The 16,917-nt window shown below is 36.5% G+C and overlaps 1 non-coding gene across 1 annotated transcript; it reads left to right on the top strand.

Moving 5' to 3' along the window:
* Positions 1 to 15,323: 15,323 nt before the first annotated feature.
* Positions 15,324 to 15,538, top strand: LOC131484102 (small nucleolar RNA U3). Its single transcript, XR_009248024.1, has one exon. It is a non-coding gene; the product is annotated as a small nucleolar RNA U3 (small nucleolar RNA).
* Positions 15,539 to 16,917: the final 1,379 nt, after the last annotated feature.

Here is a 16,917-nt window from a genome sequence, read left to right as displayed (position 1 = left end):
GGTCCCCAACTTAAGATGGTTCTGCTTACAGCTATTTGAATTTATGATGGTGTGAAAATAATACACATTCAATAGGAGCTATACTTTGAATTTTGAATTTGGATCTTTTCCTGGGCCAGGGATAGACAGTATGATACTCATTCATGATGTTGGGCAGGTGAGCCATGGCTCCTGGTCAGACATGTGATCGTGAGAGTAAACAACCAATACACTTAAAACCACTCTGTACCCATGCCACTGTTCTGTTTTTCACTTTCAGTACAGTATTCAGCAAATTATGTGAGATATTCAATACTTTAGTATAGAATAGTTTGTGTTATCTGATTTTGCTCAACTATAGGTAACGTAAGTGTTCTGAGCATGTTTAAGGTAGGCTAGGCTAAGCTACAATGTTCAGTAGATTAGGCATATTACATGCATTTTCAGTTTACAATTTTTTCAACTTACAATGGGTTTGTTGGGACATAACCCCATCATAAGCTGAGGAAGATCTGTACTTGATGTAATATTTTAATGGAAACATCTGCAAACAATGGGTTCTTCAAAAGAATGAAAGTGATCCAGTGAAAAGACTGGAAACCATCTAATGTGAGGAAGCATTAAAAGATCTGGGAATGTTTAGACTGTAGAAGAGAGTGTGTGCAAAAGAAATGCCAATCGTAATCAAATATATAGAGCAACGATACATAGATAGAAAATTAGATTTATTCTATATTGGTCAAGAAGACAAATCTAAAATCAGTAAGTGAAAATTATAAAGAGGCTTTTGACACAATGTAAAAACTTTTCCCTTCATCAGAATTGTGATCAAAGAAATCTTAAGATGAAAAATCCCTTATCACTAGAAATTTTCAGCTAGAAATTACACAACCATGTGTTCAAAGCTGTGAAAGAAAGTATTCCGATACTGTGCAGAGGTTTGCGTGCTGAGCTCATTGGACTCTTAAAAACATTCCAACTATATTTAAAAATTTGGAAATTGTTTAATATTTTAATTTCCATATTTTGATATACAGTTCTCTGGAGGAATCTCCTTTAGTTAAAAGTATTTATTTTTTTATTGAGGGATACTTAACTTTCAAATCAATTTAAAACTTTAAAAAATTAAACCCACAGAAGATGTAAATGCAAAATGGATTCCACTACTCTCTTCAACTCTTTCAATGATGACAAAGTGAAATTGTTTTTCTTTTTCAGCTTGGTATGACCAAGCAAGCTTACATTGAAATTATGCAAAGTAGTTATTTCCAAATAAAACCACCAGTTTTTCTTTAACCAACACACTCAACATGCCTTAATTTCAGTTTACATATGTAAAAGGCTTTGGTCTCTACTTGGAAATACTCTATTTTTTTTCTTTTCTCTATTTTTGGAAACTACTTATTTTTTCCTTATAGAGAATCAAATTTGCTATCAAAAGTACAACCCTAATTTCTCCCATAGGCCTGTTTGCTAGGAGCATTTTATAGCTGCACTCTATGTCTGGTCACGTGCACCTCGTCTTTGGATTCACTTAGACATAGGCCACAGCCAGATAACTTAAGGTCTTTCAAACCATGGGGAAAAAATTGTTTTTCCTTCTGGGAGCTGGAAAGCTATTAGGAGATTTTTGAGAATAGGGATGGCATGATCTATTTTCACTGGAAAAGTATCATTCTTTCTACAGCTGAGTGGTGAAACAATGGCAGATGGCCAAGGGGAGGCAGGCAGCCAGGGATAGTTATCAAGTCAGAACTGACTAGCTCAGGCTGGAGGAGAAGTTAGGACTAGGGTTGTAAGAAATGTTAGGATTTAGGATACACTGTGTTTTAAAATATATGTATCAGACATTTAACTGGTATGAGAACATCTTGTGCTACATAAAAATTGGAATTTGGTCTTTGAAATTATTATTTCATGGCCTCTCTGATTTGGTAATTATTAACATGAGGGAAGACTTAAAAGGACAGGGCATTATACCAGTGAGCATTTCTGCAATAGAGCTGAGAACAGGTTTGCTTTTCTTGCCCCCTTTTTTTAGGAAAAGAAAGAAAAAGGACTCCTTAACACTAAAGAAGTTACAGAGGCAGATAAAGTTTTAAAGGTATGGTTTTTACACGTGTTCAATTAGTTATTATTGTCTTTATTTTTCCTAGATCATACACACTTAAGAATCATCTGCATTGCCATCTTGTTGGATAAATAAATGACATGAGAGACTCATGCATTTTTCTGAAAATGTAAGACCTTTGGCACACAAATGGAAAAGCATTAATAAAGCAGGACGGCCTCAGTACCATTAGTCTGCCTTCCCTGTTCGTGGTAAATTTGGTGGTTTCGAATTCCCCAGTATAATAAGTGTATGCTATATAATTGTTTTGGTCTAAATTCCTCATTCGAGTTAAGAATTCATGTTCTCAACAGAAAATCTGTACCTCAGTTCTTCAGGTACCCATTTTGTCCAATATCCCAGCTCTTTATTTAGGTTGTTTAGTTGGATAGACAGCAGGGAGGGGCGTGGTGAATCTATTAAAGTAGCATTTTTCCTGTCTCATCATAACCAATGGCTACACAAAAACTTGGAGTCTACCTGGAGAAACCCCTACGTACTGACCATTCGACAGATTCTTTTTCTTTACCTTTTGACAGGGGAGTGAATATTTGTCTTGAGTTTTCATAGTTTTGGAAATAATGCAAGATTTATGTAACTGGGTTTTAAGAATAAAATGGAAAATTACTTGGCTACCATTGGGGATCGTTATAAATAAAGGAGTTTGTGAGTGTGTGCTTACTTACTAGAATGAATGCACAAAGGTTTTTTTGTTTGTTTGTTTTTGGGTTTTTGGATTTTTTTAGTATAAGCTGCAAGATTTCATTTGGCACTGCTCCTAGAATGTAAGGGAAATTTAGAAGCAGCTAGAGTTGCCCTCCTTTTCACTTTTGTTGAGATTGATGCCTGAGGCTGGATAGAATACAAATTTGTGCTACTCCATCTTGTAAATGGGAACATCCTGTTTACTTAGGCAAAATGCACATGCTATTGTGTTGATTTGATTCTTTGCATAAATGATGAGAGCAGGAAAGTCAGCACAACAAAAGAGGAAAGAGAAAAGGATTGTTGACTTGCTGAACTTGAGCACTGCTGAACTCCAGTTAGGTGGTAGTGAAGTGATGTGAAGTAATTCAGAGGATGGTGGAACTGGAGTCCAAATATCTGGATTTGAATCACAACACTGATGCTCATTAGAATTATGGCCTTGGATGAGTTATTTGCTTTCTCTGAGTTTCATTCTCCTTATTTGTAAAAATGAGGGTATGGTGCCTATCTTAAAGATTTGTAATGAAATCCTAACTCAAAAGGAGCGTCGTTGAATCTGAGAACTTTGTTGTTCGTTTATTCCAAGTTGCCTGGCTATGCTGTACTTTATTATTTCTGAAGGTTTTGCCTTAACTATTTAGCAATAATGCTTCACAGTACCTCCAAGACAAGACAAAGTTAAAAGGAAGTCTAATGAATGGGCTGTAGATTTATTTTTGTCTATCTTCTTTTCCTAGAAGTTTTTCCTAAAGATTTAGACAGTATACATCTGTTTTACTCCTTTGGTGGTGGCCTGTATGTTGAAAATTGTCTTTCAACCAATTTTATTTAATTATCAATGTTTAAAGCTATTGACATCTGCTACGTTTGTTCCTATTATTTTTTTTGTTTCTGTTCTAGATACCTTTTGTTGTTCACTGTCATATATTTTACTTTATTGGTTTTTAAAAAAAATGTTTATTTTGAGAGAGAGAGAGAGAGAGAGAGAGAGAGAGAGCATATGTGGATGTGACAGGGAAGAGGTGCAGAGAGGGAGGGAGAAAGAGAATCTCAAGCAGGCTCTGTGCTGTCAGTGCAGAGCCGCACGCAGGGCTTGACCTCACAAACCATGAGATCATGACACAAGCCAAAATCAAGAATTGGACGCTTACCAGACTGAGTGACCCAGCCAGCCAGTATATAAGATATACTGTCAGATTTTTTATAACAGCTTATTCCAGCTTTAAAAAAGTTATTACCCAGATATATTTTTGAGGCACATAAAATGTCTAACTGCTTTTTAAAATAGGTGGAATATTATGATTAAAAATAAAAATAATTATAAAAGTGAAGATGTCTTTTCAGATTATAGTTATACTTTGATACTTACAATTTCTATAGTTTCTAATGTTCTGTCCCTAAGGTGATGGTGGAGGAGGTCATCAAGAGGATATGATCACCAGTTGACCCTCAACCTGGACTCGGGCAATCAGAGGCTCCTTACCCCTTTTCCTGTCCTTGGAAAGTACATTCTACCCACCATTCCCACTTTAGGGTAAGTTTTAAGTGAAAAAGGACTTCAACTACCACCATTTTGACCTCAAACTTTCTACTTGATTAAGTTCTTTTTCCTAAAATATCTCTTAACTCAGGCAAGGGACACTGTGAGCAAAGCATCACTTGATGGGAGAAACTACCCTCTCAAGCAAAGAGGACTGCCCTGAGCCAGCAAGACCCCATGATTAATTCCAGGACAATAATCCACTTGACTTTCATTTCCCATCTGCACTGATCTTTGTCTACAGTTTCTTTATATAGACCTGGAAGAATTTTTGGCGCTTTGGAGACAGTCTTTGAGACATTAGTCCAGTCTTCCCGGTGTTGGCCTCCCTGAAAGAAATTCCTTTCTTGTTTCAGCACCACTGTTCTCTCTGCCTTTGGATTTTGTCAGTGGTGAGTTGCTGAATCTGGTCTGTTTGGGACCCCCAGAGCCAGGTGCTCTTGCACATCTGTGTCCTGGCTATACAAGGACACAATCTCGAGAGAACAATGTGTTGTTGAGACCATCTGAACTAAATTATGTGGCTTAACCCAGTTAAGGGCTCTTTATAAACTTTTAAGATTCTAGCAGGCAGAGGCAGAGATCCATCTGTCTTGTGGCTGCCTAAAACACATCTCACAGGTAAGCTCCCTTGCTTATTAACCTGCTACCTACTGGTCCGGAGTGGCTTCCCTCCCTCTTCTGTCTCTCTTTGCCTTCTCTTTCAGATTTGGAGCGTAGGCAGTTCCAGAGGTTGTAAACAACAGATAATGTATCCAGTCACTCTACCTCTCCCTCCTGCCTGAAAGTCTTTGTTTTAGCTCTGATTTCCCCTTTCTTAATTCATGTATATTAATCCATTTTTGACCATCTTTACATCTTGTATTTTCCCCCTCATAAGGCTTCACAAATAGTATACTTTATGAGACCTGAATTTCTAAAATTTATATCTTTTGCCCTTGAAAAGGAATAGAAAAATGGATCTGACTCCAAGAAAGAAAGCAAAGAGAGAATCAGTGAAACTCAGCATCAGGATGAGGTGCATTTATTTATATGGCGGTTAAGACTAAGACTAGCAATTTTTTTTTAGGTAGCCTCCACACCCAACATGGGGCTTGAACTCACAACTGTTTTGTTATAGTTATTGCTCTGAATAGGTTCAAGAAATTTCCAGTGTTGTATGTTTATTTGGCGAGGACAAGAACAGAGAGGACAAAGTTACAAGTATACTTCTTGATCCACAGTGCTGAAGCGATAGCAAATCAAGTAGGATGGTGGGCAAGTCTTGGGGCATAACAGAGAAAAGGGCAGAGAAATGACCCAGGGTATAATCCCAAGAGAATTGTTCTAGAATGAGACCACCAGATAATTCTGTGATAGTCTGCAACATAGCTCCTCAAAAATGTCACCAATTCATAAACAATTTCCTAGTAAGAATATAAACTCTTGAAATGTCATTAATACTATAAAAAATAGCAAATGTCTCCTGCTCTACTCTTCCTACTCCCAATTTCTGTTTTTCTACAGCCAAATTTTTAACTCTTTTAATTACTTTTTCTGGCCTTTATTGCCACAATCATGTTGTATGTTTATTCTACAAAACATCTACTTGTCTACATGTCATTTTCAAAATATCTAAAGATGAAGACTGACCACTCTTAATGTTTCATTCTAAACCTTCTGCACTCTTTCCTTCCCTTTCTTGTAAAACCATTTAACTAGACTTTTTACAAAGTAGAAGCTCTTATTATGTTCCATGATGACATTTCCTTTGGTGAATATATTCACACCCTCTGTAATTAATAAATATTGTGTATATTTATGACACATGTATATGGATATATTATATTCATATGATATATTTTTATATTATATTTATATAGTACATTTTTTGGAAGGGCATCTGGAATCCTCTGTTGTCCCAATTCAAGGAGGACTTAATTCTACCTTAGCCTATTGCACAGCTGGCTTCCTTGTCCTTTTTTTTTTTTTTTAATTTTTTTAATGTTTATTTATTTATTTATTTAAAAAAAATTTTTTTAACGTTTATTAATTTTTGAGATGGAGAGAGACACAGCATGAATGGGGGAGGGGCAGAGAGAGAGAGAAACACAGAATCGGAAACAGGCTCCAGGCTCTGAGCCATCAGCCCAGAGCCCGACACGGGGCTCGAACTCGCGGGCCGCGAGATCGTGACCTGAGCCAAAGTCGGACGCTCAGCCGACTGAGCCACCCAGGCGCCCCAATGTTTATTTATTTTTGAGACAGAGAGAGACAGAGTGAGAGTGGGTTAGGGGCAGAGACAGTGGGAGCCACAGAATCCAAAGCAGGCTCCAGGCTCTGAGCTGTCAGCACAGAGCCCGATGTGGGGCTTGAACTCATGAACTGCTGTATTGTGACCTGAGCCTAAGTCAGGCGATTAACCAACTGAGCCACTTGGTGCTCCATGGCCTCCTTGTCCTTCTTTTGCACCACCCCTAGAAGTCCTCTATATTTATTTCTCTTTTCTGTTTGATCCTTTGTTTCCTATATGCTACATCTTGTTCTATGTTGCCATAGAGGTGTCATTTCTTCTAGGACCAACAGAAAACATAAATTTATGACATTTTTTATTTCAATGGTATACCACATGATCATTCTTTGCCTTTTTCCCATTCCATATTTTCATTTCCTTCTTTCACAGTATCAATGTCAACTCTCAACAATATTAACCAACTTTTTCATTTGCTCAATCCTACAATACATGTGAGATAGAATCAGAATTGATATAGTTACAACAGATTCAATGCAGTCCTTACCAAAATTCCAGTGGTATTCCTCATAGAAATATAACAAACAATCTTAAAATTTGTATGGTACCACAAAAATCCCTGAATAGCCAAAGCAATATTGAGAGAGAAAAACAAAGCTGGAGGCATTATACCCTCTGATTTCAAACTATACCGCAAAGCTATAGTAATCAAAGCATACAATATCAGTATAAAAACACATTGATCAATGGAACAGAATAGAGATCCCAGAAACAAACCCATACATATTTGGTCAATTCATTTACTGCAGAGGAGGCAAGCATATACAGTAAGAAAAGGACAGACTCTTCAATAAATGTGTGGAGAAAATTGGACAGCTACAAACAAAAGAATGAAACTAGACTATCATCTTATACGCAAAAATTAACTCAGAGTGGATTGAAGGCTTGAATGCCTTGAAACCATAAATCTCCCAGAAGAAAACATAAGCAATGAACTTCTTAACTTCAGTCTTGGCAATGATTTTTTGGACCTAACTACAAAAGCAAAGGCAACAACAACAACAATGACAACAAAACAAAAATAAACACATGAGACTGCATCAAACTAAAAAGCATTTGTCCAGCAAAGAAAACGATCGACAAAATGAAAAAGCAACCTACTGAATGGGAGAAAATACTATAAATTATATACCTAATAAAATGTTAATAGGGGCACCTGGGTGGCTCAGTCAGTTGAGCCTCTGACTTCGGCTCAGGTCATGATCTCACAGCTTGTGAGTTTGAGCCCCGCATTGGGTTCTGTGCTGACAGCTTGGAGCCTGGAGCCTGCTTCAGATTCTGTGGCTCCCTCTCTCTCTGCCCCTAACCCACTCACATTCTGTCTCTGTCTCTCTCAAAAATAAATAAACATTAAAAAAAATTAAAAAAAAAGTTAATATCCAAAATATATAAGGGATACATACAACTCAGTAGCAAAAAACCAAACAATCAAAAATGGGCAAAGGACCTGAACAGACATTTTCCAAAGAAGACATCAAGATGGCCAACAGGCATAAGAAAAGTTACTTAATATCACTAATCATTAGGGGAATGCAAATGAAAACCACAATGCAATACCACTTCATACCTATTAGAATGGCTATTATAAAAAGAAAAGAATAAAAGAAAAGAAAAGAGAGGTGTTGGGTAGGATATGGAGTAAAGGGGACCTTAGTGCACTGCTGGTAGGAATGTAAATTGGTGTAGCCACTATGGAAAACAGTATGGACTTTCCTAAAAAAATAAAAATAGAAATATAACTGCCTTATAATCCAATAATTCCAGTACTAGATATTTATCTGGAGAAACAAAAACACTAATTTGAAAAGATATATGCACCCCCACTAAAGCATTATTTACAATAGCCAAGATATGGAAACAACTTAAATAACCATCACTCAATGAATGAGTAAAGAAGATGTGAGATACACACACACACACACACACACACACACACAATATGGAATACTACTCGGCCTGAAAAAAATAAAATCTTGTCAGTTTGACAACATGGATGGATCTTGATGGAATTATGCTAATCAGAAAAAGAAAATACTGTATGATTTCACTAACTTGTGGAATAAAAAACCCAAAATAAGTGAACAAATAAAACAAAGCAAAACTCATAAATACAAAGAACAGAACAGTGGTTTCTAGTAGAGAAGAAGTTTGAGGATGGATGAAATGGGTTAAGATGTACAAATGTCCAATTATAAAATAAATAAGTCATGGAGATATAATGTACAGTAGAGTGACTATAACAGTAATAATGTAGTACAGACTTGAAAGTTGCCAAGAGAGTACATTTTAAAAGTTTTCATCACAAGAAAAAAAATGTGTAATTTTATATGGTGACAGATGGTAACTAGACTTATTGTGGTGATCATTTAGTAGTGTATATAAATATAGAGTCATTATATTGTGCACCTGAAACTAAATGATATTAGATGCAATTATACCTCAATAAAACCAAAACCCAAACAAACAAAATAATTGATACAGTTATGAAAAATATACTTACTAAAATGCCTTTAGTATTTGATTTTGTTTCTTTTTTAAAATACAGATTGTGGATATATAAAGTATTCTGTTAAAAGTTATGTTGGTTAGGTCTCCCCATACCATTTCAGTATGATTATATAATTCATTTGGGTTCATTTGTTTTTGATTACATAAGGTTTTAGTTTTTTTTTTCTTTTATTTTAGTATTTAAATATGGAGAATATTAATGTGCTTCTAAAACCAAACTACCAAACCAAAATGTAAACCAGGCATATATTACTCTCAGCCATGTATCTTTCTTGGCTCCTGCTCCCCTGAACTCCTTGCCAGTAACCAATTTCATTTTCTGTCATCTTTCCTGTTTCTTTTTGCAAAGGTGAGCAATATGCCCACACGCAAACATAGAGTATATCATATACTGATTCGCACTTTGCTTTTTTAATTAATGTATCCTAAAAATCACCCCATATCTATTCTTAGAAGTGTTCCCCATCCTTTTTACAGCCATGTAGTCTGCCACTATGTGGATGTACTTTAGTAGACCAATCCCTCTGGGCATTTAGATGGTTTGCAATTGTTTTTATTTAAAAACATTTCCTTAATTTATTTTTGATAGAAAGAGAGACAGATCACGAGTGGGAGAGGGCAGAGAGAGAGGGAGACACAGAATCCGAAGCAGGCTCCAGGCTCTGAGCTGTCAGCACACAGCCCAACATGGGGCTCAAACCTAGAAACTGCAAGATAATGACCTGAGCCGAAGTCGGATGTTTAAACGACTGAGCCACTCACCTAGGCACGCCAGATGGTTTCCAATATTTTGTCATTACAAATAATGCATGACATATATCTTGTTACTGTTTTAAACATATCTTCCTAGAAGTGGGATTTCTGGTACAGAACATAAATGCATATATTTTTGTTAGATATTGCCAAATTCTCCAGAAGACTTATACAATCTTGCACTCCAGTAGCAAGGCATGAGAATGTCTATTTCCCCTAGCCTTGCCAACAGAGTTCATTATTAAGCTTTTGAGTTTTTACCAATCTATCATGAGAAATGGTAACTTAGTGAGATTCTAATATAAATCTCTTTATTATAAATAACATTATAAATAAGTCTTTATTATAAATAATTGGACACCATTCCATGTGTTTAAGGATTGCATGATTTTTGTGAATTTATCTATATTCATATCTTTTGTCACTTTTTCTATAGAATTTTGATATTTTTTACCTAGCTTAAAAAATACTTTTTTATATGCTAGTTATATTATCTCTTTACCTGTTGATATGTGTTGCACAAAATTTCTGTATTTATTGTTTTGTTTTTTTTAAATTTGATAACTTCCACTATGTCTTTTATGGAAATTATTCTATTGTCTATCAGACAATTTTGACAAATTTTACTTTTCTAATGATTTATTAATTATCAATTTTATCTGTTTTCCATTTTTATGCAAGTGTGAAAAATTGGTTTCTCATTATCTTATATTACATATGTATATATAATATAATATACATGTTAATATAATATACACGTATAATGTAATATACATTTCTTCCTATCAATAGTTATGTCTTCCATGTAATTTCTTCTTTTTAAAACATATTCATTTAGCTAGTATTTTGTCTATTTTGTTGATTTTTTTAAGAATAGGTAGGAGTTGGATTTAATTTAATAGACTCTTTTCCCTATGTAATCTTCATTATGCTTATTTTGGCTTATTTTTGTTTGAATTTTTTTTAAGTTGGGAATTTAATTTATTTAATTTTTATCTATCTTTCTATTGCTATGGAGTAAGAATCAGCATTTTTTGGCAAAGGTCTTATAAATATTATAAATTGTAGGTTTTGTGAGCTATATAATCTCTGTCACAACTATCCAACTCTGTAGTTGTAGTGAAAAGCAGCCATAAGATATGCATAAATAAATAAACTTGGCTGTTGTTGCAAGTCATACAAAACAGGCATTGAGCTAGACCTGCCCTGGGGACTTTAGTTTTCTGACCCGTGATATAGATGTTTAAGACTGAATTTTCTCCTGATCATTACTTTAAATATATCCCACAGATTCTACTATGTATTGTTTTTTTCTTTTTTCAGAGATTTTGTTACTTTTGGTTGTATTTCCTCTTCCACCCAAGAGTTATTTAAGAGAAGGTTTTTCTTTTTTTATTTCCATGTGCAATTTCTTTTAATTTCAAGTTGTTATGCATTGTGATCGGAGTGTTGTTGTAATTGATTCTGATATGGAAAATACTGATGCTTCCTTTGTGATCTCTTATATGGTTTATTTTTGTGAATATTCCACATGCATTTGAATTTTTTTAAAATGTTTATTTACTCTTGAGACAGAGTCAGAGCGTGAACAGGGGAGGGGCAGAGAGAGACACACATACAGAATCTGAAACAGGTTCCAGGCTCTGAGCTGTCAGCACAGAGCCCGACGCGGGGCTCAAACTCACAAACCATCAGATCATGACCTGAGCCGAAGTTGGATGCTTAACCGACTGAGCCATCCAGGTGCCCCATTCCACATGCATTTGAGAAGAAAACATATTCCTGTGTGGTGTTTGATATATCCCTATAAATTCTATGCTGTGGATTATGTTATTTAGATTTTCTCTGGTCCAAATTTTAAATTTTGATTTGCCTTGAACCAAAAATAATGTGTTAAAGTCTCTTGGTTTTAATGTTTCTATTTCATCTTGTACCTTTTGTGATTTGTGTTCACTAAATGCTTACTGTATTATTTGGGGCATAGCTATAACTTTTATTTCCTCATTGTGAATTATGGCTTCTAGCATTTTAAAATGACCTTTTTTTGTTCTCATGTAATGTTTTTTGGCTTGAATTTTACTTTGATAACAGAAACACAAACCCTGCTTCCTTATTGTTCCCATTTGCCTAGTATGTCTTTGCCTTGGCCTTAATGGTCCACACTTTTCAGTTACCATTTTAAGTGTGCGTTTTGTACACAGCAAAGAGTTGGGTTTGCTCTATGAGCCAACTGGAAAATCTTTCCCTTTAGTACATAAGTGAAGCCTGGTCATATTTATTGTTATGATTAATACGTCGCTTTTATAATAGTATTTTATGATTGCTGTGTCTAGTGTATTGTATTTACTGCACCTCTTTCTGTATTTATTGAGTCTTCCTTCCTTTGTTTAACATTTCTTTTGATATCGAGGGAGTTTTGTCTTATGTTTTATTCATGTATACCCATTCATGTATATCCTTTATAATGCCTTTAATCACCTTATTTCCTACTTAATATTTCCCTCTGCTGTTTGTGAAATGTAAATGGTATTCTTTGCCTGCTGTCTGTTACATTTACACCAGTCAATGCTCTTATTCTGCTTTTTCCTCTCTAGTTTCTCCTTCTGTTTATTAGTTGCATTCCTTCTATTTTGTCAGAATAGATGATGTTTACATACTATTTTCCCTCATGTACCTAAACCTACACTCAACCCTGCATTAGCTCTGCACTTAAGTATATTAAGTGCTCATCCTTTCTCCTTTTGTGAAAACTTCCCAGTCATTTTTATTCTCCAGTAAGCTCATCTTATAGAAGCCACATGAAGAGCTCATGGTTACACTGTAACTTGAGTTCCTTCTGATTCAAAGTTGTGTCTTTTTATAGGCTTGATACTTGAAGGATTGTTTGGTTAGATATAACATCCGTGGCTCACACTTTTAGATTTTTTGAAATGCTGCTGCACTGCAGCCTTGCTTTTGAAAATTCTGGCACCAGTGTATTTTTTTTTTATTTTTATAATTTAATGTTTTTGTCCAGGAATCCTGATGATTTTGTTTTTGTTTTTAGAGACTAATGGTTTTACTAAGATACTTTTGAGAATTTATTGTTCTGGGTCCATTTTCCCAGGTACACAAGGGGGCCTTTCAGTATGTAAATTTAGTTGCGTTTTGAAAGCTTTGTTAGATTGCAGTTTTCAATATTACTGCTGTTAGATTGCTTTTCTTTTCTTCTGAAACTCTAGTTGTATGCACACTGGGCCTTCTTAGATTGCCTTCTGTTTCATTTACCATCTCTTTAATCATTTTTATTTCTTTACCTCATTTTATTTTCTTGATTGTTTTTCTTCCTTTCTTCAATGGGCCTTATTAAATTTTCATGTGAATTTATTATCCTTGAGCACTTTGTAATTTATTCTTTTTTTAAAGAAATGGTTTGTCTCTTTGTTAAATTCCTTTTTTGAGCTAACTAAGCTCTTGTTTTCCTTCTGTGAGAATTTTGTTGTTGTTATTTGGGAAACCATTTCTGTTTTTAATTTTTAAATTTTTGATCCTTATTTTTTTAGAAAATACCTTTAAATTCTCATTTAAGGACTTAAAATTCAGATTCAAGTGTTGTGTTGCAGTTTTCTCCAGTGGTGTGTACGTGTGTGTGTGTGTGTGTGTGTGTATTTGAGGAGAATTTTCTCGACTGAAATCTTTGATTCACAGTTTGTATTTTTTTCTTTCAATAGCTATGTATGAAATTTTACTTTTCTCTATTTCTGAACATCCAATGGATAAGATGCCTGAATTGAAAGTTACCTCTTTCAGTGTATCAAAATCTTATTAAAGGATACTATTGTCACATGTGGCTTTATACACCTTCCTGTTGCTCTGATGTTTTGGGGGTAAGTCGTGAAGAAATTGACATTCAGGCAATCATTATTATCCTCCAGACATGAAGTTTTACCTATACAGGTGTTTCCAAATTGAAACTATATTAGAAAATACATAGCTAAGTCTCCATATGTACTGTCCTAGTGAGACAAGCCTCCCAGGTTTACATTCTTCTGAAAATTTCCATTTCTTTGTAGCATGCCAATATCGTTTTATTCTCCTAGGAATGCATCTTTCTCTGAAAAGGTTAGTATGTTTCAAGAAAATTCTTTTAAATGTGTATTTATTTTTGAGAGAGAGGGAGAAAGAGAGCCAGTGGGCGAGGGGCAGAGAAAGAGGGAGCCAGAGGATCTGAAGTGGGTTCTGTGCTGACAGCAGAGAGCCTGACACAGGGCTCGAATTCACGAACCGCAAGATCATGACCTGAGCAGAAGTTGGATGCTTAAGAAACTGAGCCACCCAGGTGCCCCTCAAAAAATGTTTTTTATAAATTGATAACAGAAATAAATTAACGTTGGTCTCCCTCGACTCAATCTTGGGATCATTCTGCTAAATCTGGTCTGTTTATGGTTTAATTGAGTAGCTTTCCAGCTCTTCCTTTCTTCCCTTTGGTGTGAAGCTTATGTTTACTCTAACTTTAGGGAAATTTAGTCTGTGTAGGGGCCTGAAAGTTTGGATACATATCCAGAAATTATGGGGCTCTTTCAATTATTTGAAGGGATTAGGAAATGACCACCACTAGGCAGTGAAACACTGGAGTTGTTTCATAGAAAAATGTCAGAAAGATTTTCTTCGATGTACTGTATCAGTGGGGTGCTGATTCTCAGGAGCCCACCAACTTCCCAAGAAGTAAAACCAGGCAGCCTACTCTGGAGAGTCCAGATGGACAACTCTACAAGACATTGTATCCAGAGGGAGCCGTCAGTCTGGACTCTGTGACTGCTCACCAACAGTGTTCACTGATCATTTGTATGGCTTGTCATAGGGGTGCCTGAGTGGCTCAGTCGGTTGAGCGTCCGACTTCGGCTTAGATAGTGATCTCGCGGTTTGCGGGTTCCAGCCCCACGTCGGGCTCTGTGCTGACGGCTCAGAGCCTGGAGCCTGCTTTGGATTCTGTGTCTCCTGCTCTTTCTGCCCCTCCCCCATTCATGCTCTGTCTATCAAAAATAAATAAAATGTTAAAAAAATGTATATGGCCTGTCATGGATATTAAAAAAAAGAATCACGTGTCACAATTTTTATTAATTAGTGTAAAATATTTGTTGAGCACATACCATGTGCCATGGACCATGCTAGTACTGGGAAGATAGTAGTGAAAAGACAGCCAATGTTCTTGTCCTCATGGAGCCTATATTCTACAGGGAGAGAAAGAAGATACACAGACAAACATTAAAATACCAAATATTATTTCTCACAGTGAAGTGCTATGAAGGAAAAATAATAGTGTGATATGACAGAGAATCTGAATTAGGGGATACATGTTGGGAGTGTTACAGGAGTCTGTTGTGAGAGGTGACACTTAAGATTAGACTTGAAAAACCATAGAAAGCCAATCATATGGAGAACCAGGAGAGGAGTATTAGAAAAAAAGCAGGGATCATTTCTATAGTTTGTTACTAGAGAAGTTTCTCTGAATGTAGAGTGCCTGAAACCACGGTGGGGGGGGGGGGGTGTGCAGTGTTCTCTCCTGAGCGTGAGGTTGGCTGTAGGTGTTGTTCCTGCCACCATCTATTGCCATTGATGATTGTTCTTGTCCTCCGTGGGAATAAGAGGGAGAGGATGCAGTTTGGGTGGAAAAGAAAGAAAGAAAGGAACAACAAACTGAGTTTGGTTTGAGATGAGGCCAGAGAAATAGGGAGGAACCAGACCATTTATAATGGGAAAGTTGGACATTCAAACTCGAATGCAAGGTCTCTGTAAAGTATCTGATGGGCACGTGATCTAAACTGATTCCTGTTTTTAAATGATTACTCTGGATGATTTGACAAATAGCTGGGAATGGAAGGTGAGAGACGAATGATCAGGTTACTGCACTAGTCGTAGAAGAAGGGAATGGTAGCTTCAGTCAGAGTGGCAGCACTGTGATACATTAGAATATGATCCGGAGGATGGTTAATGGATATTAATCAATAGAGGGGCACCTTGGTGGCTCAGTTGGTTTAGTGTCAAACTTCGGCTCACGTCATGATCTCATGATTCCTGAGTTCGTGTCAGGCTATGTGATGTCAGTGCAGAGCCTGCTTTGGATCCTCTGTCCCCCTCTCACTCTGCCCCTCTCCCACTTGGATTCTCTCAAAAATAAATAAACATTTTTTTAAAAAAGAAGTTATTAAATAAGTTAAATCAGTTAGTGAGGGAAAGGGGAGAATGGAGGATGACTTCTACGTTTTGGAACTGATCATCTGATTGAATGTTGGGAAAAGAATCTAAACAAATTGGCATTTAATGTTGCAGCATTTGTTGCTGATACACTGTAGCGTGGTCACAGAAGGAGAAAGGAGGAATGAGAAAAAGCTAAACAGGGGATCAGTGGGAAGTTTCCATTTTCTTCTGTTGCACCTGCTCAAATTTACAGTTGAATTTCACCGAGTCATCAGGATTCAGCTGATGGCCCAGGGGCAGTTGCTACTGCTGTAACATGCCCAGTCACGTCATCACCAAGTCTTCTCTGAGAAGTAACAGGTAAGATGAGACTTGAAAAATCATAGAAATCTCATCACAGAAGAACCAAGAAAAGAACCTTTTAGAAAAAAGGAACAGCACTGAGTTTGGCATTCGAGGTCAATCAAGGCCAATGTGGGCTGGGGCATAGTGAGCAAAGAGCTGAGTGGTTTGAGGTAAAGTCAGAGAGGTAGGCAGGAGCCAGACCATTTGTAATGGAAAAAGAGTTGGACATTCAAAATTGCAATGCGAGGCCATTATGGAATTTTAAATGTGGGGAGGACTATGACAGGAGGGGACTCAGAGTGAGAGGCCATCCCAGAATGGAGTAATCCTGTGTCCACAACCTTGGATTTTCCTTTCAATTCTGTTGACCTCTGCAAGCATCCTTTCCAAAGAATTGTGCAACACATGATGGGGCGCCTGGGTGGCTCAGTCGGTTGAGCGTCCGACTTCAGCTCAGGTCACGATCTCGCGGTCCGTGAGTTCGAGCCCCGCGTCGGGCTCTGGGCT

This window comes from Neofelis nebulosa, chromosome 8 (assembly GCF_028018385.1).
Source record: "Neofelis nebulosa isolate mNeoNeb1 chromosome 8, mNeoNeb1.pri, whole genome shotgun sequence".
NCBI classification, from domain to species: domain Eukaryota; kingdom Metazoa; phylum Chordata; class Mammalia; order Carnivora; family Felidae; genus Neofelis; species Neofelis nebulosa.
This window is presented reverse-complemented; position numbering and strand designations above follow the sequence as displayed.